General features: G+C 39.7%; 1 long non-coding RNA gene across 1 annotated transcript; it reads left to right on the plus strand.

The window, feature by feature from the left end:
• Window positions 1-80: 80 nt before the first annotated feature.
• LOC109552264 (uncharacterized) lies at window positions 81-16,756 on the plus strand. Its single transcript, XR_002179074.3, has 3 exons — window positions 81-377; window positions 4,892-4,946; window positions 16,486-16,756. It is a non-coding gene; the product is annotated as an uncharacterized lncRNA (long non-coding RNA).
• Window positions 16,757-24,255: the final 7,499 nt, after the last annotated feature.

Raw genomic sequence — 24,255 nt, forward strand, 5'->3', positions numbered from 1 at the left:
GCGCAGGGTAGAGCAGTCTATTCCAGAGATGTCGATAGGCTTCCCTCGCTCCCCCGCCCTCAAAGCTCTCAGCGAGCTCGGGAGTGGGCGGGGCCTGGGAAGCAGGAGGAACTGAGATAGGCGGGAAACCCCGGGACAGGTGTCCCCGCGGGAGCTAAGAGCTGCTAGGCGGCCACTACCAAGTCGCCCTTCTTGGGTCCTCAGTGAAGTTCCCTGTGCGTTGCAGATTCCCGCCAGTTTCTCACCGACCAGGCCAGATGCACCTGAGACTCCGGGTGAGCGAGTGTGCGGCTCAACCTCTCCTTCAGCTTCCACAGAGATGTGGGGTGTTGTGTAGTGTGAGAAGAACGAGACTGCAAGAAAGGCCACAAATAATGGTTCGTTTCTCTGTGTGAACCATACTCTTCCTCGAGTATCTTGTTTGTAGACATGTTTTTCTTTCTACTTTGGAATCCTTTTCCCTACTCCTTGGAGAACTCATCTTTCAAGGCTTTGTTGTCGTTTATCACTCTTTAACGTCATTACTGGTTCCCTCCGCCCAAGAGACTTTGAACTCTTCGAGGGCACTAATGTCTTTCTGTGCCCTCAGAATCAAGCACGATGCCTGAAAGATTAGGCTACTAAGGAAAAAGGCGGACATTTTCTTACAAGACACGTATTTTCTCTTTTGTGAGCAATCTTTTAGTAAATCCCCAAATGAAATAGTTTAGGACAGCTCTGCAATAAGCTGCCAACCTAACATTTACCGACTCCCAATGAGGACTTATTTTCTTTATAAAGAAGAAAGGATGAGTACCTAGACTCAGGAAAGGTAAGAGTTGAGAGGGTCCTTAAGTATCTAAGCTTTGCAGATGAAGTAAGAGACTCAGATCATTGAAGTGATTTGCTCAAGTTCCGAGCAGTTTAGTACCACACTCTTCTTTTTAAACCTTGTCACTTGTATATTTTGGACATTTTTTCCTGTTAAACATTTTCTAGGTTAAACGTGACTCCCTAGTATTCTGCATTGTGAACATATGATACTTTATTTATCCAAATCCCCATTGTTTAATATTTAGGTTACCCCTCTCCCAAGCAACTCATTTATGAGCTGCTTGACATATTTTTTGTGTGTACATTTATACTCCTTTAGAATAAATTCCTGAAAATGGAATTGTAGGGTCAAATGAAATGGGTATTTCTAAGTCTTTCATAAAAAGTGCTAAATTGCTCTCCAGAAATGTTTTACCAACATATATTCTCCACAGTAGTATAGGAGAGTGCTCCCCTTCTTAAACTCACCAGTACTGCTTGTTGTCATTTTTCACAATCACTATTAGTTTAGCAGATTGAATTAACATTGTTTTCTTTTGTTTTCACAGCACCTAGCATAATGCCTAGCACATATTAAGAGCTTAATAAATAGTGTTAAATGAATGATTAAATAAATGATCATTTAAAATGATTATATAGCACATAAACATTTTGATAGTTCTTTTCTACATATCTCTATATATTCATGTGCCTCACACATATATATATATAATAAATATATCTTTTTTAAAAGTAAAATCATATTAAACTGTTTTATACTAGACATAAAAAGTTGTGGCCATCTTTACATGTCCATAAGTAATAATCTATATTATTTAAAATAGTTGTGTAGTATTCAGTTGTGTGGAAATACAATAATTTACTTAACTATGGGTGGGCAATTAGATTATTTCTAAGTTTTTGCTATTATAAAAATACTGTAGGGCTTCCCTGGTGGCACACTGGTTGAGAGTCCGCCTGCCGATGCAGGGGACACGGGTTCGTGCCCCGGTCCGGGAAGATCCCACATGCCGCGGAGCGGCTGGGCCCGTGAGCCATGGCCGCCGAGCCTGCGCGTCCGGAGCCTGTGCTCCGCAACGGGAGAGGCCACAACAGTGAGAGGCCTGCGTACCGCAAAAAAAAAACCCAAAAAGAACAAAACTATAATGAATATTCTTCTACATGCACACATTTTGTGTACTTTCCTGATTACCTCCTTATGATGAATTCATGGAAATAGAATTGCAGGTCCAAAGGGAACCCACATTTTCAATCATGATAAATATGGCAAAATAGCAAAAAAAAAAAGAAAAGCTATATCAGTATATTTTCTAGAGTGCCTGAGAATCCACTTTCTTTATACCTTCACCAATACTGGATAGTGGATGAACTTTTTACCTTCCTCAAGTTGATAGGCAGAAAAAAAACCCAAAAAAACTCTTGCTGTAATTTTAGTTATATTTTTTGATTACTAGTAAGAAAATATTTTCATATATTTCTTGGCTGTTTATGTTACTTTTGTGAATTGCCACTTAATTCCTTTTCTCAATTTATTATTTTGTTAATCATTTTCTCATTGATTTGTAGGAGCTCCCTGCCAAATGAGATATGTAGGGTGCAATTGCACAAAACTTTCCCACCACATGTTAAAACACATCCTGTGGAGTTATTTCTTCCCTGCTCTGTGAATGAAATATGGCACAAATATCATGACTCTTCTGACATTCAAGTAAAAAAAAAGTTAACTAGGCAATTCAATAGCCTCAGATAAGTAGTTAATAAGTCCAGCATAATAATAACTGGCAGATAATAGCAAAGCCCTTTCCCTCCTCTAACCAGCTTGAGCCTGCCATGGTGAAAGGCGAATGGTTGACTTCTTCTCTATGTCCCAGCCTAAAATCTCTTCATGCCCCCTCCCACCACCACCAACTCGGTGGCCTTACTTCTCCCCAGATGAAATAGAGGAAAGGGCAAGAGAGTTCTTAACGTGGCTAGTACAGTTCTGTTGATGCTCTCTGAGATCAGCAGGTGTTTACACTTGACTCGTTACTTTATGCATTCTTTGGAAACACTTCCATCCCCAGTGAGCAAATGTAAACAGTCCCTCACTTGCACTTGGGTAAATATATGTCATCTCCTCTAAAGTTCAGTGTCAGTTACTAGCATCTGTTGTATACACCTCCAGCTTCTTACTGTGGAGGTCTCCTCACACTTCCACTTGATCCTCGCCGGTAGCCCATATCTGACCGAAAGAAACACCCACGGAATGGCTTTGCCTCACATCTCTGGGAGTATAGACTTTGACAAAATTGAAAACTCATCTTCACAGTTAGCCAACCAAAATTTCTTGCTGCCTAGATTCCACTAGAATGTTAGCTCTATGAAGGCAGAGGATTTTCGTCTATTTAGTTCACCTCTGTAGTCACCTGTGCCTAGAATAGTGTCTATACTTAATAAGTGCTCTATAAGTATTGAATGAATGAGTTCCTCAGATATAAGCCAGACACTAATCCACCACCGTGACGCCCAGCTTAGGGGTCCTATATCTAATTTCCATTAAAGCCTCTCTCCCTAGGCATGAAGTGAGGAAATGGGTAGACAGTTAAAAGTGGCAAAAGCAGCCCCCCTCTGTTTTTTAATTTCTAATTTCGGTGGTCTTCCACTTTACTGTGGAATGTGGGAATAGTTGGCACTTTACTTTCCTTAGAGCCTCAGCCAAAACTGAGACAGAAAGTCCCATTTTAACATCCTGCTACACACATATAACAATAGTACTTATTTATTTACAGTTTGTCTCCATCTAGTAAATCAAGCCCCTGGAGGACAGGGACTGTGCTATATTTGTTTGTATAATATATATATCTAATGTATCATACAAGCTAGGTACTCAATAAAGTTTAGAATTCGTGGATGAGTAAGAGTACTTTAGCAGTAGTGATAATTCCAAATATATTGCAGATATTCCAATTCAAAGATTAAAGTACAAAACTGTTTATAGTACTCTTCTAGTAGAAATCTTTAAATTTGGAAATATTTATAGCAAAATGACAGATTTACTTGTACTTTAATGTCACTGTGCCAGATATTCTCTGCTGCCCCTATAGATCTGTGTCACCCTTTAGAGGTTACATCAGCAAGTTCCCTTCCCCTCTGGCTTCTGGTTGAGCTCAGCTGATGGAGAGCACTAGCAGGAGATCAAAAGGCAATAGGAGACAGAGATTAGTGTATTTATTACCCTCTCTCCCTCCACGTTGGCCAGGTTGGGGTAATAAATACACTGCATCATCATCTCTTGCTGTTTCCCTCCTCACATTCTGATTATATTCTCTTCAGTTGCCCCTTTTGAGTGTGCCATCTGTTTCTTGCTGGGACCCTGACAGATACAAAAATATTTTCAGTTTTTACAGGGTGTAGGAGGTATACACCAGTTTTTTTAATGTGAGAAAAATCTGTTATCTTTTCTTGAAGTTTAGTTTATATTATACTTCTAAGCACGTTAATATTGGTGGCTCTGAAATAGCTGGAAAATAGAACCTAAAATGATATATGCCCTTTCCTGTTTCTACCTGTTCAAATATATAGGAAAGAAGTCAGCTTACAGTTGGTTTTATATTTTTCCAATTATAAGAGGAATATACATTTATTTTAATTTTTTTCAAATGCAGACAGTATGAAAAATAATCCCATATAATCCACTAGGTAGAGAAAATTACTATTAGAAATTTAGTCATTTTCCCCCTACAATAATATCTATCAAAGAAGGGAGGAAAATTATCCTGATAATACATTTTCCAATATTTATAATATATAGTACATTGTCTTTGTGTGCATATGCATATTGTGGGGTGTGACTCATTCCATAGAAAGAAATATTGCATTTCTTTAGATCAACATGAATCTAACCCTGAGTTCCCATCCTGCCATGTTGGTGAGAAAGTCAATCTCAGTTATTATTGAGCATTTCCTCTCCATCCAGGATTGTACAAAGTTTCTAGGGCCTTAATCATTGTGGAAATACCTGGAATTACCTCAAATTATTTGGTCGTCTGTCCACATTGATTTACTGCTGAGATTCCCTTTTGTGCCATCTTCCCTTCAGGTCTGAGGACTCCAACATTTCTTACCACCCTGAGAACTCAAGAATCCGGAATCAAGTGAGTGAATTTGGCACCCCCTGCACCCAGGTGCAGCCTTCCTCTCTGAGGTTTTGTCACAGAGCAAGACAGGAGTCTTAGATGTTCACTCAACTTATGGGCTTCCATCTCCTAAATCCTGGGGAATCTCTCTTCCACGTCATCCTCAAAGGCATTCCTTTCTTTTTTTCCCCTTCTCATTTCACAATATAGGGAGAGCCTATATTTGTCTCCATGCAGCTTTTGCTTTTTGCCTTAGAGGAATCTGAGGTCTGGATACCTGCTTGAATGGGGTCAAGAAGCAGGGAGATAGGAGAAAACATAGAATTAATATCTCAACAAAATAAACTGCCACAAAAATTTGTATCCAATTATATATGCTTATTTTTAACTTGCTTTTTTTTTTTTTTTTTTTTTTTTTGCGGTACGCGGGCCTCTCACTGTTGTGGCCTCTCCCGTTGTGGAGCACAGGCTCCGGACGCGCAGGCTCAGCGGCCATGGCTCACGGGCCCAGCCGCTCCGCGGCATGTGGGATCTTCCCAAACCGGGGCACGAACCCGTGTCCCCTGCATCGGCAGGCGGACTCTCAACCACTGTGCCACCAGGGAAGCCCCTAACCTGCTTTTTAATTTAAACATTACATCACAAACATTTCTTCATGTCACATGCTTTTAAATGTCTGTATAACCGGAAGGTATTCCATTATAAGAATGTATCATAATTTATTTAACCAACATTTGATAGCCTTTAGATAGCTCACTCTAAAGGTAGCCTTATCTGTATCCACTACAACCTTTTTTTTTTTTTAAAAAATAGATACTCAGAAGCTAAGATTCTCTTTGGGTAAGAGCTAAAGCTTGGGATAGAGCAAATTGAAATTAATAGACATAACTTGGAAGATTAACACTTTAGAATTCTATCTAAAGTATATAAGATAATTTTCCTCCTCAGTGTGTGTGACCAAAAGACAGGCCTGTACAAAAGCCATTGGCATACTTGAGTTGTTGAGAAATGCTTTTTTTTTTCCAGAAATTAAGAAATTATTACAGAATGTCATCTAGATAGTTGAGTAACAATAAATGTTACATGTGCATAGGAAAGTTTCAACTTGGCTCTTATTCGAATTTATTTTTATTTAATTCTAAAAAATCCTGAAGTGACTAACAATGGTCTTTAAACAGAGTAGTGCCACTTTTCTGGCCTATTCTTTCTGCAAAATACCCTTACTGATCAATTTTGCAACTGCTGGTTAAAAATCAGGATGTACCCTGAGCCAAATCTTTAAATCATGCTTAAAGGAGCCTAAAGCCATTAAAACCCCAAGAGATCAAAATGTTTCTTCTATTCGTCTACAAGTGGGGCTCTGATACAAGAGCCACTGTGAATAATCCAGCCAATCACCTTCAACTCACAAAGCCACCAATATACTCATAGAAGGGAATGATGAAAAGGAAAGGTTTTCGAGTCAGATATTTCTCTTTAATTCAACAAATATTTGTCGATTACCTTACTATATGCCAAGCATTATTACTAAGATGCTGAGAATACCTCAGTAAACAAAACAGACAAAAATTCCTGAGGAAGAGTGGTATGGGATGAAATCAGAGAGGAAGTGGTTTGGGGGCTGCAGACAATATAGGGCCTTTAGGCCACAATAAGGGCTTTGACTCTGAGTGAGATAGAAAGCTACTAGAGGGTTTTGAACAGAGACATTTCAGGACTGACTTTATAAAAGATTATCCTGACACTGTGTTGAGAACAAACTATAGGGGGCCAAGGAGGTTAACAAGATCAAGCCTACAGTAATCTAAGTGAGAGATGACAATGGCTTGGACCAGAGTTGTAATGGTGAGATTGTAGGAAGTAGTTGGATTCTGGGTATATTTTGAAGACAGAGCCAACAGTGCTTTGCTAATGGATTGGATGTGACATGTAAGAGAAAGAGAAGTTTCAAAATGGCTAACGTTTTTGGCCTGAGCAAATGGAAGAAAAAAGTTGCAATGAAATGTGACAAAGGAGAGATGGGAGGAGTAGTTTGGGGGAAAAGATGATGGATATGGTTTTGTATGTTTCAAGTTTGGGATGTCTCTAAGACATTCTAATGGAGATACGGAGTAGTAAGTTGGCATATGAGTTGGAGTTTAGTGGAGAGGTCCAGGATGGAGATCCAAAATTGGGGGTCATCATCGTAGAAAATTTATTCAGAGCCATGAGATTGGAGTGAGAATAGATAGGAGAGAATTCCAAGAACTGAAAGCTGGGGCATTCCACTTTTAAGACAGAACTGGGTTTGTATTTAAGCCTAGCTACTTACAAGCTCTGAGACTTTCAATGACTTATTTCACCTTTCTGAACTTTTGTTTTGTTGTTGTTCTTGTTCTCGTTGCTTAAACCTGTAAAATAGAGATCATATTGACCAGTATCTTTTATGATTATTGTGATAAGTGAATTTCTCATTTAAAGTGCTTAGCACACTGCCTGGCACATGGTAAATAGTCAGTAAATATTACCTACTATTATTATTACTTTTAAAACCAGCATTTGTCTTCCAAAATGTTGCTGACTTCCTTAGTGATAATATGCTCATATAATCAATATAGTGGCAATGCCTGCTATTTATTTGGATAAAAAGTGACAAATTGGAAGTATACAGTGAACCACTCCCTCCCCCCATATCTAATACCTTAAATAAGATACACTTTTAGCCAAGAGTAAAGCCGAGAGGTTTTTCAACTTGTTAGCTTTTGAAGTCCTCTTAACTGTTTAATTTTGCATTAATCTTTTTTGAAAATTTTTAGGTACTTTTATTTAGCTGCCAAGATCTATGAAACACAATTATAGAGACTCTCCTTTAAAGTTTTGGCATTTAGTATGGCTGACTGCTACAGAAATAAAAACATGGTTGGTGAAGTTTGAAATAAGGACGCCCTTCTTTAACACATTTGAATAATCATTTGATCTGGAAATTATTTCATCCTTTATTTAAAAAAGTCTTTTAATTTTCAAAATAGATGGCGTCTTATTGCCCTAACAAAATAAAATATATTCTGATCTCATTTTCATAGAAATAACTCTGAGATTGTTTGGAAAACTACTTTCTATATTAAAAACAGGCATTTCTTCCTTTAATGGGCCAAAGCCAGCCTTTTTTTGGTGTCAGAGTGGCTTCAGAATTTCTTTTCCTTTGGCCTGTTGCTGAGGTGGCAAGGGTAACCATTGAGAAACAAAAGAATAGAGACATTTTAGGGTGGAAAGAGCATTCTTATAAATAAGGCAAAATTTTTCACTTGTTATAGTTCTTTTTCTTTCCTCGCTACAAGAGAGAAAAAAAGTCAATCCCTAGTCTACCAGTAGGCTAGTAATTCCTTAGATCATAATAAAAGTAATGTGCCCTTTAACACCAATATTTTCTAGAGTTGAAGTCCAAAGTTATGTGCGCAATTCCCTCCTCTGCTGCTAGGTGGCAATTAATGCCTTGGAGAGAAAAAATCCCCACCCATCCCTTCCCCCCTTCACCTTCCCCACCCAGAAAGATACGTGCATTTTCTTTTCCTTAAGGTAAGAATTCTCTTAAGGATAATATTCTCTTTCCTGCTTTGTTTTGTCCAAGTGAATTTACATTCACCTTTTCCTTTCATTGTTAAGAGTAACACATACAAATCCACCACAGACTGCTATAGCTAGGGAAGAATAGATCATATCTCTTAAAGAGGGTGGTTTCCAAACAGAGTGTATGTTCATGAGTGATATAGAGTAGGAAGTTGCTATAATTTCCCTGCAGAGTTTTGTTTTTCTCAATTTTAATAAAGAAAAATTTCCTGTGAAAGGAATTACAATTGGCCCACGTTAACGTTATGCCAAATGTTATATAATTAAATAGAAAATAAAAATGAAGAAAGAAGATAATTTTAAAGACCTAAAAGCAATTTCAGTGTGGTGAAACTGCTTTTCCAAGTGAACTATAGGAAAAACAATGAAAGAATTCTTCATGAGAGTCACAGAGCGGTACTATATAAAAAATAGAATTTTTTTTTCCTCAGATAACCTACCCAGATTTATCTATTCCTAGCAAAGTTATTTAAAGACTACACATAGCTTCTATGTATTTATAAGTCTAGTGAATCTGGTCTACATCCTTTTTAAAATATGTTTAATCGAGGACGTTGCTTTTCATGACCTTCTTTGCTGGAAGAGTATATGTAGTGGGTGTTTGTTTTATATAAAATTCAAAATATCAAATCCCTGTTCAAAGAAGACTCTCAGTTTGGGTCTTAAACCAAAGAGACTCTCCCCAGGCTGAACTTAATGAAGCCGAACACCAAAAAAGAAAAGCTGCTTCTGGCATTCTAGGCCTTCCCTGCATCCAGATGGCCTGTCTGTAGCCTAGCCAGAGCCAAACCCTTCCTGCTGCTGGCCTTGGATGACAGCCCCAGGCTACACCAGCTTCCATACCCTTTTAACTCTTCAGTGTCCAAGATTTTTAAGAAAAGATGGGACTTCCAATGTGAATTGGGCTGAAAGGGTAAATCAAGTTTTCAGCTTGAAGTTTAGTTTATAAAATTTTTATCCACATCCCCTCCTCCCTCCCCTCCCATAGGCTCCCTGCCACAGTAGCTCAGTCAGCCATCTGGCATCAGAGGAGCACCGTTTGGAAGACAGTGTGTGTGTGGGCAGCCTGCAGGTGAGGACAGGGCTGCCAAGGCAGACCATGCGGTTTGTCCTGTGCCTACACCCAATACCTGACTTGTGCCTTTCCAGAGCATTAGTATACACACAGCAGTCCTGCTGTTTAGGGTGGGGGTAATTTCAAAAAGTATTTTTTAAAATAACTCGTTCACTAGACTTAAGTTCAGCAAACAAGCGTGCATAAATGGGAGATATAAAATGACCATGCATGGATTTAAGTGAGAACTTCTCTGAAGTCGTTGTACCAGAAAAACAAACCTACTCTGTTTTAAAAGTATCCTTGGAAGTCTTTCTAGAGGCAGCCATTGTTTTCATCTTGGGTTTTCAAAGGTTTGGGAATTTCACCAGAAGGTAATACACAAAGCAAACTTTACACTTGAAGGTAGAATTTCCCTATGGTTTTGCTTTTCTCTACATGGAGAGATGTAATTAACTGATTTGTAAGGGTGCTTCTCCATTGGCCAGAATAGATATTTTCAGATGAAAGCCTATGTCACTTTCCTTCTTATTTTTGAATCTCATTTCTTAGTTCTGTGCTTACTGTTATTTTTAATTATTATTATTATGTCTGTTGCCAAGCTATTCCACTTTCCACAGAGTTGATTAGAGACCTGAGAAATCCAGGCCAACATAAAGTCCTGGTTTCCAGATCAGACTACATGAACAAAGAAAAACAAAAACAAAAACAGCAAAAGTGCTAGTTTTTACAACACTCTTAAAGAAAACAAAATTAAAAAGTCCGAAAAGGAGCCTAGAGCTGTAGAGAATGGAGTTTAAAAACAGGAACCCGCAAACCGGTTTGCAGGGCAGAAATAGAGACACAGATGTAGAGAACAAACGTATGGACACCAAGCGGGGGAAGTGGCGGGAGGGGTGTGGGTGGGGTGTGATGAACTGGGAGATTGGGATTGACATGTATACACTGATGTGTATAAAACTGATGACTAATAAGAACCTGCAGTATAAAAAAATAAATAAAATTGTAAAATTTAAAAAAAAACAAAAACAAAACAGGAACCCACAGAAGGAAGAATGAAAGGATAAAAAAACCATGGAGTACTGAGATGAAAATAAAGTATATAAAAGAGAGAATAAAAATAGGTCTGATATATCTGTTGCTTTGCAGCGTTTAGCCTGGAGTGCTGGGTGGCTCCTCCGAGCAGCAGAACTGCCCTCGACAGCTGACATAAAAGGGCACCCTGGGGCTTCCCTGGTGGCGCAGTGGTTGGGAGCCCGCCTGCCGATTCAGGGGGCGCGGGTTCGTGCCCCGGTCCGGGGGGATCCCGCATGCTGCGGAGCGGCTGCGCCCTTGAGCCATGGCCGCTGAGCCTGCGCTCCACGGGGGGAGAGGCCACAGCAGTGAGAGGCCCGCGTACCGGGGGGGGGAAAAAAAAAAGGGCACTCTGGCACCTGCTTCCGGTTTGTTGCTTCAGAACCAAAATCCTTCCCTTGACCCTCTCCATCCGCCTAGCTCTGTTCAGACCTTCACTCCCCTGGTTTCAGCTTTACTACTTGCTTCTGTGCATTTGCCTGGCTCTCAAATGCAGAAGGTTGTCTTCTGTGCCACGACCTTGTCTCTCTTCAACTAAGATGATGAAAATTGGGACTCGCCATCCAGCTATGTTGTCTCCGGCCATCTTGGGCAATATTCCTCCCCGTTGGACCCAGTCCTCAGGATTCTCCCTTCTGTGAAGAACACAGTGAGCTAGACAGGCATTTTGGAAAGATTTGTCCTCAGGGGTGATAGGATATCACTTCTGGTTCAATGCACATTTCCAGAATATAAGCTGAGATCATCTAAATGCAGAAAGAGCAAAAGGTCCATCAGTTCTGACCATAAATGTCTAATAACTGATAATAATAACTGATGGATTGGAATTGGATTTTCACAGAACAATAAAATACTACTCCCACCAGAAAGTAAATGTGAGAAAAATTTTTACAAAGGAAAAAAAGAAACTGACACATGGAGTTAGATGTCAACTTTTCTTCTTAGAAAATCTGAAGAAAAGTCCAGTTAAAGGGGAACATCATTTAGAATAAGTCATCTAATGTTAGTTTAATGCTCTTTTTTTTTAAAATGTGCATTTTATTTCTGAGAAAAGAATTTTACTTCCCTTTTCAATTTGAGGAGGGGGGCAAAAACTTGGGAGCATCATTCCTGTGTTGTAGTGTCAAAAGAAAATTGTTGTCATGAGAAATGTTACGAATTTATGAAAAACAATAGTTTTCTCCCCTAATTAGAATGTTGTTTTTCACTGTTTTTCCCCATCACCGAGAGAGTATATGTATAAAAACCCAGCATCCTTGCATACAACCCTTTGACTAGATTTCACAACTCTAGTTCTATGCTAATAAGAAGTCTTTATTTAGTTTCAGTCTTTCCAAATAAGCCTGTAAGTTTCTGAAGCAGCACATGCCAGTTTGGTCCTCTCTGTCCTCTCTCCCTTGACCCCCGGCTGAAACCTGGCCTGTTCACCTAAAAAGGTGAAGCTAGACCCTGTTCTACAGAGCATTTTTGTCTTTATGGGGCCCCATAAAACCGTGGGGACTCGACTCCAGCCCAGCGAGGAGATAGAGACTGGCCGCCATCTAGTTCAGCTGGCTCAAGAGAAGTCAGCTTCCTCGTCCTCTCACAGGCAGTCCCTTCCGTGCTGACCTTTGACTAACTGGCAGGGCTCTTGAGCTCTGACTCTGCTTCCTCTCTGCCCACACTCTTTTTCCCCACATTGTCAGTCGGTCCTTCTTGGAAGGGGGAAGAACCTGAGGAAAAGGTGCTGGGAAGAGGAAAATTGGAAGTCCTGACATTCAAGCCCCTAAGGATTATTTTCCCTTCCTTGATTAAGGTTTACTGTTCATTTAAATGGATATCAACACAAGACTTGCAAAATTTGGAAGGAAATCCAGAAAAGAGGGGATATATGTGTACATATAGCTGATTCACTTTGCCGTACAGCAAAAATTAACACAACATTGTAAAACAACTATACCCCAATAAAAAATTAATTAAAATTTTTTTAAAAAAATTAAAAAAAAACTATACCCCCCAAAAAAATTAATTAAAAAAAATTGCAAAATTTGCAGAAACAGAATTTAGCATGTTCTATGCATCAGGGTAGATAGCTTACATATTTCAGGAGACTATGTTAGCCCTTCTGCAAATATCCCATAGTATTTTATTTATTTTTTTCAACACATGGATTCTTTTAAATTGAAGTATAGTTGATTTACAGTGTTGTGTTAGTTTCAAGTATACAGCAAAGCAACACATGGACTTTGTTGGAACACAATTCAGTCCATAATATTACTTAATACAGTGGCAAAGATACAATTCCACATGCTTTCTGGTCATAAGCTAGGTGGTTTCACTCTGTTATCTAATTACAAACTCACCAACAGGCAAATTTTGATCTTTTTTTTTTAAATAGACACTTTATTATATACACAGGGGATAAAATCCCAGACTTACTATAAGGCACATAAATATACACCCTGCTAAATATTTAATATTATCAAACTTGTACAGCTTGAGCATCCTGTAGTCTTTTAAAAATGGCATATTTAATGCAACTTTTTGCAAACATTTTGCTTTCCTTTTATAATTATTATGATCTGTAGTTCCACTGTGTAGAAATAGATTCCAGGAAAAATTACAATGCATATAGACAATGGTCAAATAGCTTAAAGAATTTGATGCTGGGGCTTCCCTGGTGGCGCAGTAGTTAAGAATCCACCTGCCAATGCAGGGGACACGGGTTCAAGCCTTGGTCTGGGAAGATCCCACATGCCACAGAGCAACTAAGCCCATGTGCCACAACTACTGAGCCTGCACTCTAGAGCCCACCAGCCACAACTACTGAGCCTGTGTGTCACAACTACTGAAGCCAGCGTGCCTAGAGCCTGTGCTCCGCAACAAGAGAAGCCACTGCAATGAGAAGCCCATGCACCATAATGAAGAGTAGACCCCGCTTGTCGCAACTAGAGAAAGCCTGCATGCAGCAACGAAGACCTGTTTAAAAATTTTTTTAAAGGTAAAGAATATAGAGGAACAATCATAAAATTGTGGAAGTCCCTTTTTTCTTCCCCTTTGATGACTTCACTGTTGGTGCCTCAGCTGCATGTATGGCATCTCTCCTCCTGCTGACTTTGTACAAAAAAATTCCCTCCCTCATTTGGGGATGTTTGTAACCCTTTCATCTAGCCCACTCTATTTACCTTCCAAAAGCTGGCATTCAGCTGAAACCAGAGGAAAAAAAAAGTCTTTTCCCAGTTTGTTGGCAACTTGTTGAAGGCAATTGACTGCTTTTCAATAGAAAACATTTCCTTCCCCTATCGTGTCACCTCTACCCCTTAAAACACTTTCCAGAGCTCTGGCTGAGCCCTCCCTGGATTGCCAAACAATGGTTTCCTTTTAAATAAAGCAGCTGGTGTCATATGTAGGTATTTTCTTAAGAAAAGAATCATTGATTTCCGCCCATAATGTGTACATAGTAAAGAGCACCACAGAACTGGAAGGGGCTTCCCAATTCAATCCCACCCATGAATTTTACAGGGGAGGAAACAGACCCAGGGAAGTAAGGGTATAGTCCAATTTCTAGATCAAAGATTCCTCCCTTTTTCTGTAACATGGATCACCTTGTCAAACTGGTGAAGCCTGTGGATTCCCTCTCAGAATAATGTTTTTAACAACATAAAATAACGTACAGTACATGAAGATGGACCCCTTCCTTATATCATGTACAAAAATAAACTCAAAATGGATCAAAATCCTAAACGTAAGAGCCAAAACAATACAATTCTTAGAAGAAGACATAAAAGTAAACCTTATGACTGTAGATTAGGCAATGGATTCTTTTATCTTTTTATTTTATTTTAAATTTATTTATTTTATTTATATTTATTTTTGGCTGTGTTGGGTCTTCATTGCTGCGTGCAGGCTTTCTCTAGTTGCAGTGAGTGGGGGCTACTCTTTGTTGCAGTGTGCGGGCTTCTCATTGCGGTGGCTTCTCTTGTTGCAGAGCACAGGCTCTAGGCGCACGGGCTTCAGCAGTTGTGGCACGCGGGCTCAGTAGTTGTGGCTTGTGGGCTCTAGAGTGTAGGCTCAGTAGTTGTGGCATATGGGCTTAGTTGCTCTGCAACATGTGGGATCTTCCTGGACCAGGGCTCAAACCCGTGTGCTCTGCATTGGCAGGTGGATTCTTAACCACTGTGCCACCAGGGAAGCCCCTCTTTTGTCTTTTTAAAAACATCTTTATTGAAATATAATTCATATGCCATAAAATTCATCTATTTAAGGTATGTACAGTTTTAGTACATTTACAGAGTTGTACAACCATCACCATGATCTAATTTTAGAATCTAACTTTTTTTTTTAAACAATAAGGAGGATTTATTGGTTCATGTGCAGGGATAATCAAACAATGACACCAAGGTTTGGATTTTTCTAAGCATGTCTGTTCTTTTCTTCTGCCATTTTTTTTTCTGAAGAAAAATTAGATCTGATAAGGGACTTGTATCCAGAATAAAGAACTCTTGCAGCTCAATAATTAAAGACAAACGATCCAATTAAAGAATGGGCAAAAGATTTGAATAGGCATTTCTCCAAAGAAGACATACCATGACCCATGGCCCATAACCATGTGAAAAAGTGCTCAGCGTCATTAACCATTAGGGAAATGCAAAGCAAAACCACAATGAGATACCACTTCATACCCGCTAGGATGGCTGTAATCAGAAAGCCATGCAATAACAAGTTGGAGAGGATATTGAGAAATCGGAACCCTCAAACACTGCTGGAGATGATATAAAATGGTGCAACCACTTTAGAAAACAGTCTGGCAATTCTTCAAAAGGTTAAACACAGAGTTACCATATGACCTAGCAATTCCACTCCTAGGTATAAACCCATTAGAAATGAAAACATAGCATATATCTACACAAACATTTGCACATGAATGCTCATAGCATTTCAGCTATTATTCATGATAGCTAAAAAGTGGAAACAACCTAAATGTCCATCAATATGAATAAACAAAATATGGTATAGCCATGCAATGAAATATTATATGGCAATAAAAAGAAATGAAGTCCTGGTACATGATACAACTTGGGTGAACCTTAAAAACATGCTAAGTGAGAGAAACCAGTCACAAAAGACTCATATTGTATGATCCCATTTATATGAAAGGTCCAGAATAGGCAAATTTATAAAGACAGAAAGTACATTAGTGGTTGCCAAGGGCTGAGGGATAGAGAGGAAAAGAGTAAGCAGTGACTGCTGTTGAGTACAAGTTTCTTCTTGTGGTGATGAAAATATTCTAAACTTAGATTATAGTGATGGTTGCATAATTCTGTGATTATATTAAAACCTTTGAAATGTGCACTTTAAATGGGTGAATTTTATGTTATATGTATTATATCTCAATAAAGATGTTTTAAAAATACATACGAATCCAAAGGAAACCAATTCCATCAAAATATAGTTATCAGAATATTAAAAAACAAATATATGATATAGTAATATATGTGCTTCTTTTTTAACGTGTTAAATTATAAGACGTAGCAGCAAGTCTATTAAGTACCATAATTTTGAAATAGTGATGAATAGATATTATATCTTGAGATATCTGCAACAAATGTGAAAGCAATAAGAAAATGTCTGACTTCTCGTGGTGGAAAATCATAAGTACTGCTAACACTCTGTGGTTTCTTGTCTACATTAATAATCAAAGGACTACATGGGCAATTTAAGCCTACAAATGGGAGGAAGTGAAAGATAGGGCAGAATTGGGAGAGCTCTTGAAGGAAATGCTAAATTTCAATTAGACATCGATGAAAATAATGATGTAATTTTTTTCCCCTTTTAAATTCACAGACATCCTGAATTCTGTCTATGGATAGAATGGACCTCCTGGGGATCCATCAAGAGAGTTAGTGAGAAAGCTGGTTTAAAATCCATGCCTCCTGACTTAGCTAGGTTCTCTATCTAATCCTACTCTTTTTTTTTCTCTCTCTTAATAAAGGGGATTAGGTGGAAAAGAATGAATTTTATTTAAACTGCTAGAGTGAGTCAGTTCTAAAACGAGAGGGACCCAAGTGTTGCTTGTGTGGAAGTTTCTAAAGAATAAAAAGGTTTTGAACTCTGACCCTCCCCTTCCTACTCCATTCCTGCCCCCCCCCCACACACAACCACCACCACCCATGCAACCCATATACACCACAACTACAAAATGATAATATAATTACTATATTTCAATAGTAGACGTCGATTTAGAAAAGTAATTGTTGTTTAGAGCTCTAGTGGAATTTGACGTTTTCTCAGAGGGAATATTTTTAAGAATTCACTTTTGAATGCCTGGTGAGGCAGAAAATCTGCCAACAGAGATTGAATCTGTTGGAAATAGAGTGGGGTAACTGAGCTCAAATCACTGATTTTAGATTTTGCAGAAATTTATTCACTTTTCAATTTAGGGAGGAGCTTACCAGGGCAGACCATCTTAAGAGATAGCTGCTGATACACACGTGGTCACTAAGAAGTGGAATGGAAGAAAACAGACACAATCAAGTTGTTTGTCTTCATTCTATTCAAATGACTGTAAATATCAGATGATTACAATATGTACACACAGATGGAGTAAATCATTTTTTAAAATGAGAATAGAATGTGTGACATTCCGGCCATTATTTGAAACCTGGGGCAAGGAGGTTTTTGGGTCCTCCTTTTAACTGTGCCTTCTTTCCAAATCACCTCCACCATGTAATATAGTACTGCCTGATAGAGTAATATATAGAACCTGGACCATGGTTTGCAACTGGGCATTAAGACTGGTGGTCACTTGAGTATGGGAACTTATTAAAAGGTTAGATAAACCCTGATTATATTTTCTGAATTAAAAAAATAAAAAGGACATATTTTGCCTATGGGATTTTATAGTTCTCTCTGGTGTCAAAAATTCTCTGGGAAATATACTTCATATACCAAAACACTAGTGTCTAAAGGACAAAATATTTAAAATTGACACTATCTGGAAAACCCAGGTTGAATGGCCATCATAGTTACAGATATCCCAGATCAAGTGAATTGTAAGTGCAAAATGGATAGGAATTGGGGACGGTCCAGAACAAGATCATCAGTCAGGATTCCAAACCATAGCAAAGTCATGAGATTAGAACCCAGCAGTCAAGGTCCAGAGATCCAGGTTCTCATTCAGAGCAAGGATCAGGCAAGCCACTGGTCAGAAGCCAATAGAAGAGAGGCAACTGCTGAACTCAAAGACTGGGGAATGAAGGTAGGTAGCTAAGTATCCAGGGTAATGACCCAGTAAGGGGAGCTCTCCAGGCACTGATAGAGAGGGATAAGTAGGTAAGACAGACAACCTGAGACGTGGTAACAGAACAGCTCCTGCCTCAGGTCTAAAGATTTGCTGATTCTGACTGGGAAAGAACTTAGTCCCTACAAGGCTAACCTGAACCTGCAAATGGAAGGAGGGGAGAGATGGGGCAGAGGTTGGGGAGTAGAGGAGAGGAAGGTGGAGCATCAGCTGCTTTTGGTGGGCAAGATCTTGGCAAATTACTATATATACACATGGTTATTTATAAATAATAATGTTAATAGCAGCAACAATTATTATAGCTGATATATAGCTCTTAAGTGTTACTGTTGTTAGCACTTGACATATGTTAATTTATTTAACCTTTACAACATGTCTATTAAGTGGTACTCTTCCTGGAAGGGGGACCTGTTCCAGGGCCCGAGAGTGGGCTCTCGTCTAACACTTGGAAATGAATTGTCTGAGGAGACACATGTGCTGACAGAGCAAAAGACTTTACTGGGAAGGGGCACCCGGGCAGTCAGAGAGCAGCAGGGTAAGGGAACCCAGGAGAACTGCTCTGCCATGGGGCTCACAGTCTCAGGTTTTATGGTAATGGGGTTAGCTTTCTGGGTTGTCTCTGGCCAATCATCTTGCCTGTGCCCATATTTGCTCGAGTTCAAGGCCCTTCCTCAGTCAGGATGGTTTCCAGTGTGAGTGTTTCAAAAACGTTGGCAGGATATATTGTGGGCTGGCGTCTCCTCCCTCCTTTTGGCCCCTCCCAAATTATCCTGGTTAGTTTTTGGTGGCAGCACCATGTTCCTTATCAGGACCTCCTGTTGTGAGACAACTCATGCAAGCGGTTATTATCGTGCCTGGCCAAGGCGGGTGATTTCAGTAAATGGTTCCCTAATAGTACTATTATTATGTTCTTTATGCAAAAGAGAAAACAGACACAGAAGAGTTAAGTGATTCCTCCAAGTTCAAATAACTAGTGAGTGGTAGAAGTGGGATTGCACTGGTTTCGGTCTTCCTCACTACTCCATAGCCCTCTCAGTTGTGTGTGTAGATGTATATGTGTTTGTGTGGAGTATACATACCTATACACACAGGTGTGTGTGTGTGTACACATTATGTGTATATTTACATGCACACACACATGCACACGTATAGATACAGTGGTGTGCTGGAGCCAAATGTTCACACCTCTTCCAAACTCCACGTTCATTATCATCATATTGGTAGCTTGAAATTGGCCATGGTAGGAGTATGTACAGCAAGGAAATTCACAAAGGCAATAAATCAGGATTTATTTGAAGGGCTGACTTACCACCATATCACAGGGTATACATATCACATAGATACACCCATATCATATTGATAGGCATATATAACATATGTAACCAAAAACATAAATAAATTCCTATTATAAGCCACAAATATGTTAAAAATAGTCAAATGTCAAGCAAAGTATAAAAATACTAAGTATAAGACTGTGTAATAACTTTACTTTCCCTCACACCCAGCCTATATTGATTAAAAGATCAAATAAAAAGATTTCTTTAGAAGATACTTGCTATAGGACTGCCCTGGTGGCACAGTGGTTAAGACTCCACCTGCCAATGCAGGGGACATGGGTTTGATCCCTGGTTCAGGAAGAGCCCGCATGCCGCAGAACAACTAAGCCTGTGCTCCACAACTACTGAGCCTGTGCTCTAGAGCCTGCCAGCCACAGCTACTGAAACCCGTGTGCTGCAACACTGAAGCCCACGTGTCTAGAGCCCATGCTCCGCAACAAGAGAAGCGACCGCAATGAGAAGCCCGCTCACTGCAATGAAGACCCAACACAGCCAAAAAATAAATTTAAAAAATGTTTTAAAAAAGAAGATACTTGCTATACAATGTTAAATTTTGGTATAGAAAAATGCTTTGGTACTACTATGTAGACAACGTTATGTGATAGGTCCCTGTCAGTCCTAGATCCGCTATGTTGCTAAAAGAAAAATACTGATTTAAAAAAAACCCAACCCTGATGTTCGTGATTACTGTTTTTCAATTAGACTCATGACAGAATCAGTACTGAAAAAGATACATTACAATGTCTATGGCTTTTAATGAAATGTGCCTATGGGTTGCTGTGAATTTTAATATGAAATTCATTGCCTGGGATCTGAATAACTTTTGTTGTTTAACTGGATAACATCCTTCAGATGGGGATTAACTTCTTTTGCTCAGTATTTATTATTGTTTCATCCACAATGAAATGGGAACTGTAAGCATTTTGATAAGTGGACTGAAAGGCTTCTAAATCTCACTCTAGCCTCTTGGAATAAGCCCCATTATGTGCAGTAATCTGATTTTATAATTTCAGGCAGTGAAAACCAAACCAAAAGAGATGTTCTTGCCACCTCATACAACACGTAGGCAACAGGATCCAAGGGCACACTCTCCTGCGCCCTTGGATCCTTCTTGCCAGATGAGTTTCACAGAGTGTGTGCAATGCTGGAGGTTTGGCCATGAGGACGAGAACAGGTTCTGTCCTGATGCTCCAATTGCAGTAGGATGGAGTCAGTAGGTGACATGGGACTGGGTCTTTTTTTTTTTTTTTTTTTTGTCTTAGCAGAACAAAACATGTTAATTCTAAGCCTCATGTTCCTCTAATGCCTGGTGTTCTGTCTTTAACAAAAATGTGTCTTGGGTGAAATGGTCATCTGAACAGATTCTGAGCACAGTCTTTACTTGTTATCATGCTGAGAGGCAGTGGACACCATATGACTGCCCTCTGGGGCTATGACTGCATCTCTTCATCTCAAAGGACAGAACTGAACACAACTAGCTTATTATTATTATTTCAAGTTTACATAAATACAAAAAGCGTTGTTATGCATGAGCTGGAGGAAAGCAAATCTCAAAGTAAATATATTCATGTATTTCATAAACATTCATGTGCTTCATAAATAGTCAAGGAATCAAATAAAAATAAAACAACACAACTTGATAGAAACATTATGCTAAGTTTTACTCCCAAACCAGTTGACATGAACTTTAAAAACCTTTGTTTTCTCATATACTGCTTTGGAATCCTAAAATTATACTGGAATTACTTCAGAAGTCCTAAGATGCTATAGCATATCCATTTATCTTTTTTTAAAAAAAAAATAATAAATTTATTTATTTATTTATGGCTGCGTTGGGTCTTCGTTGCTGTCAGCGGGCTTTCTCTAGTTGGGGCGAGTGGGGGCTACTCTTCGTTGTGGTGTGTGGGCTTCACATTGCGGTGGCTTCTCTTGTGGAGCATGGGCTCTAGGCGCATGGGCTCAGTAGTTGTGGCTCACGGGCTCCAGAGCGCAGGCTCAGTAGTTGTGGTGCACGGGCTTAGTTGCTCCGCGGCATGTGGGATCTTCCCGGAGCAGGGCTCAAACCCGTGTCCCCTGCATTGGCAGGCAGATTCTTTTTTTTAAATTTATTTATTTATTTAGTTTTGGCTGTGTTGGGTCTTCGTTTCTGTGTGAGGGCTTTCTCTAGTTGTGACGAGTGGGGGCCACTCTTCATCGCGGTGTGCGGGCCTCTCACTATCGCAGCCTCTCTTGTTGCGGAGCACAGGCTCCAGAAGCGCAGGCTCAGTAATTGTGGCTCACGGGCCTAGTTGCTCCGCGGCACGTGGTATCCTCCCAGACCAGGGCTCGAACCCGTGTACCCTGCATTGGCAGACAGATTCTTAACCATTGCGCCACCAGGGAAGCCCAGCAGGCAGATTCTTAACCACTCCGCCACCAGGGAAGTCCCTATCCTTTTATCTTGATAGAGAAAGCTATTACAAAATCATTCATGAGGCTACTTGGCTAGTGTTTTCTCTGGCTTTACTGGACATAATGAATTAAGATTGGGAAGATCTTATTAGTAACGATGAGTACCCTGCTTGTGCCATTTTAAGAAAACTAGAGAAGAAAAAAATGATTGAAAAGAGAAATAAGACAAGCAGAGGATACTAGAGTATACAAAGTAACTAAACAGAGTTTGAGGGAGCAGGCTCAGTCTGAGTTTTATTCTTGCTGCCATGGGTGATGTAACTTGTTAAACTTTTTATAGGAAAAATGACTGTGAAATCTATTATTATTATTACTATTATTATTAACTATATTTTCTTATTCTCCTTTAAAATAAAAAATAGGATAATAATTCTTGAGGTACACATAGATATATAGGTGAGGAATTACCAAAAAGATTGCCTTTAAGCACTTTGCGAATTCAGAGTACGATACTTTCACTAAGACATTATTTCTCTGCAAAGAGTGGGAGAAAATGCCATGGACTTGCCTGTACTGTACTAGATTATGATATGTCTGAGGATTAGATATCTCAACATAGCACACATACAATAATCCAGAAGGGTATTATTACCCACCCAAACGTAAATACTCAGGATCTTTTACAGTGAGTCCACTCCATACTTAACAGTGTACACTCAACCTTAAAAATCTGACTTCAGTGATCCATTATTATTGGATCATTTGCATCCAGCAGATTTCACCCATCATCATTCTTGCTGTATGAAACAATTAACTATTCTTCAATGGTTGGAATGATGTCATTTTTTTTCTAGTGTATTCAAGATCCATTTATTCTCTAGTTCTGCCCACATGGAGACATCCTCCTTGAAAAGGCGTTAAATCCACTTGAACACCTTGTGCTGAAAACACGTGTTCCAAGGTTTCAACTATGAGATACACGTTCTTAAAGCCCTAATTCTTAAACCTCATCTAGATTTCTCCCCTTGGATGGGGGGAGATGACCCAAATACAGCAAAGAACAGCTCAGGAATGTGGGCTCTGCTCGCCCAGAAGACCTTGCAGCTCCCCTGACCACTCAGCTGGAGCCAGAATTAGAGAGATGAGGGGCACCTGCTGGGCTGCTGCCACTGCAGATGGGACGCTGCTGCCTTCGGGCGCCTTCCTGCCGCCACCGCCACAGGCCCCCAACTCCTGTCCTCTTCACTAGGCTTGCTGTCACCTTTAGTTTCCCTGGAGTTTGGGGATTCCCAACGGTCTCTGTTCATACTTCTGTACCACGCCTGCTGCCTCAGCACTGCTGATCCACACCGAGGGGGAAAAGCACACAGAACTGCTTTTCAACACACCAATGTTCCACACGAAAATTATTTGATAAGCCTGCAGGTTCTTTTTCATCAGAGGACATTCCCAAGGCCATGACTTCCCCCGGCTCTCCACTGCCCTTGCCAGCAGACTGGATGTGCGTGGCCACCATGCTGTGTCGGGCACTGCAATGATGTCATTTTAAATGCATAATTACTTTTACATTATTTAAGATAATACTTTTGTTTAGGTGCATCTGATATTTAGAATCCCACATTGAAGATCTTCTAATATAATTAGTTTTATATATACCAGTATCAGCATGTGGTGGGTATAGGAAGGCTAACCCAAGAACAAAGAAATTACATGGCTCTTTGAGAATTCAGTTTGAAGTTCCTATGCAATTGATTGGAACAGATCTATGCAAAATCATCCAGAAGAGACATGCGTCATAGGCCAGAAGGACTGGGCTGTTATTTGATGGAAGAGGTTGTGGAAGCATAGAAAAAGGACAGTCTCTAGGACAAATGTTGGTAGTGTTCATCCAAGTGCTCTCCTGGGAGACAAAGTCCCAGCCAAATGCCTCTGACTATTGCAACTCCATTGGCAAGAACATTCTCAAAGTGAACATGGATCCAGGGGATTATAGTCAACGAACTTCCAGTGTTTCCAGCTCCCTTAGTATGACTTGAGTATCCCTGTTGTGGGATTGATACATCAGGTTAAGACAGGCTGTCCCCTTTAAATGTTGAATTATTCTAATACCTCTAGTTCTGCTTCCAGGCTCACCAAAAAACAGTCTAATTAGAATCTTGAATATCTACTTTAAAGAGGGAAGAAATGGCTAGCCACATGGATGTGACCTGTTGTGACATTCATTGCTCACTGCAAATTAATAAAGTGGCTTTTCCAGTTCGATGTAGTTTTAGTAGAATGATTTGTTGAAGTATTAATTTTATTCTGTTCTCCCTGTATTTCCCCCCACATTTTGAAGGTAGTAAGCCTTTATAATTCTTTACCATAGGGATTTTGGTAAGACCAAAAGTAGAAGCAGCTTCAAGTTAGTGGGTTTTCCCACCTTCTGGGAAAGCAAAGCTGATGGGTCATTTGATGCTGGGTATCTGGAGGACAGGGGGAGAAGGGATCTTAGGGAAGTAAGAGGCTTCTCTAGGAGTTTCCCAGAGGTTGGGAAGGAGGATATATCAGAGCCTGAGAAGATGTAAGACAGAAGACAAAGTTGTA

Source organism: Tursiops truncatus, chromosome 8 (assembly GCF_011762595.2).
Source record: "Tursiops truncatus isolate mTurTru1 chromosome 8, mTurTru1.mat.Y, whole genome shotgun sequence".
Lineage (NCBI taxonomy): Eukaryota > Metazoa > Chordata > Mammalia > Artiodactyla > Delphinidae > Tursiops > Tursiops truncatus.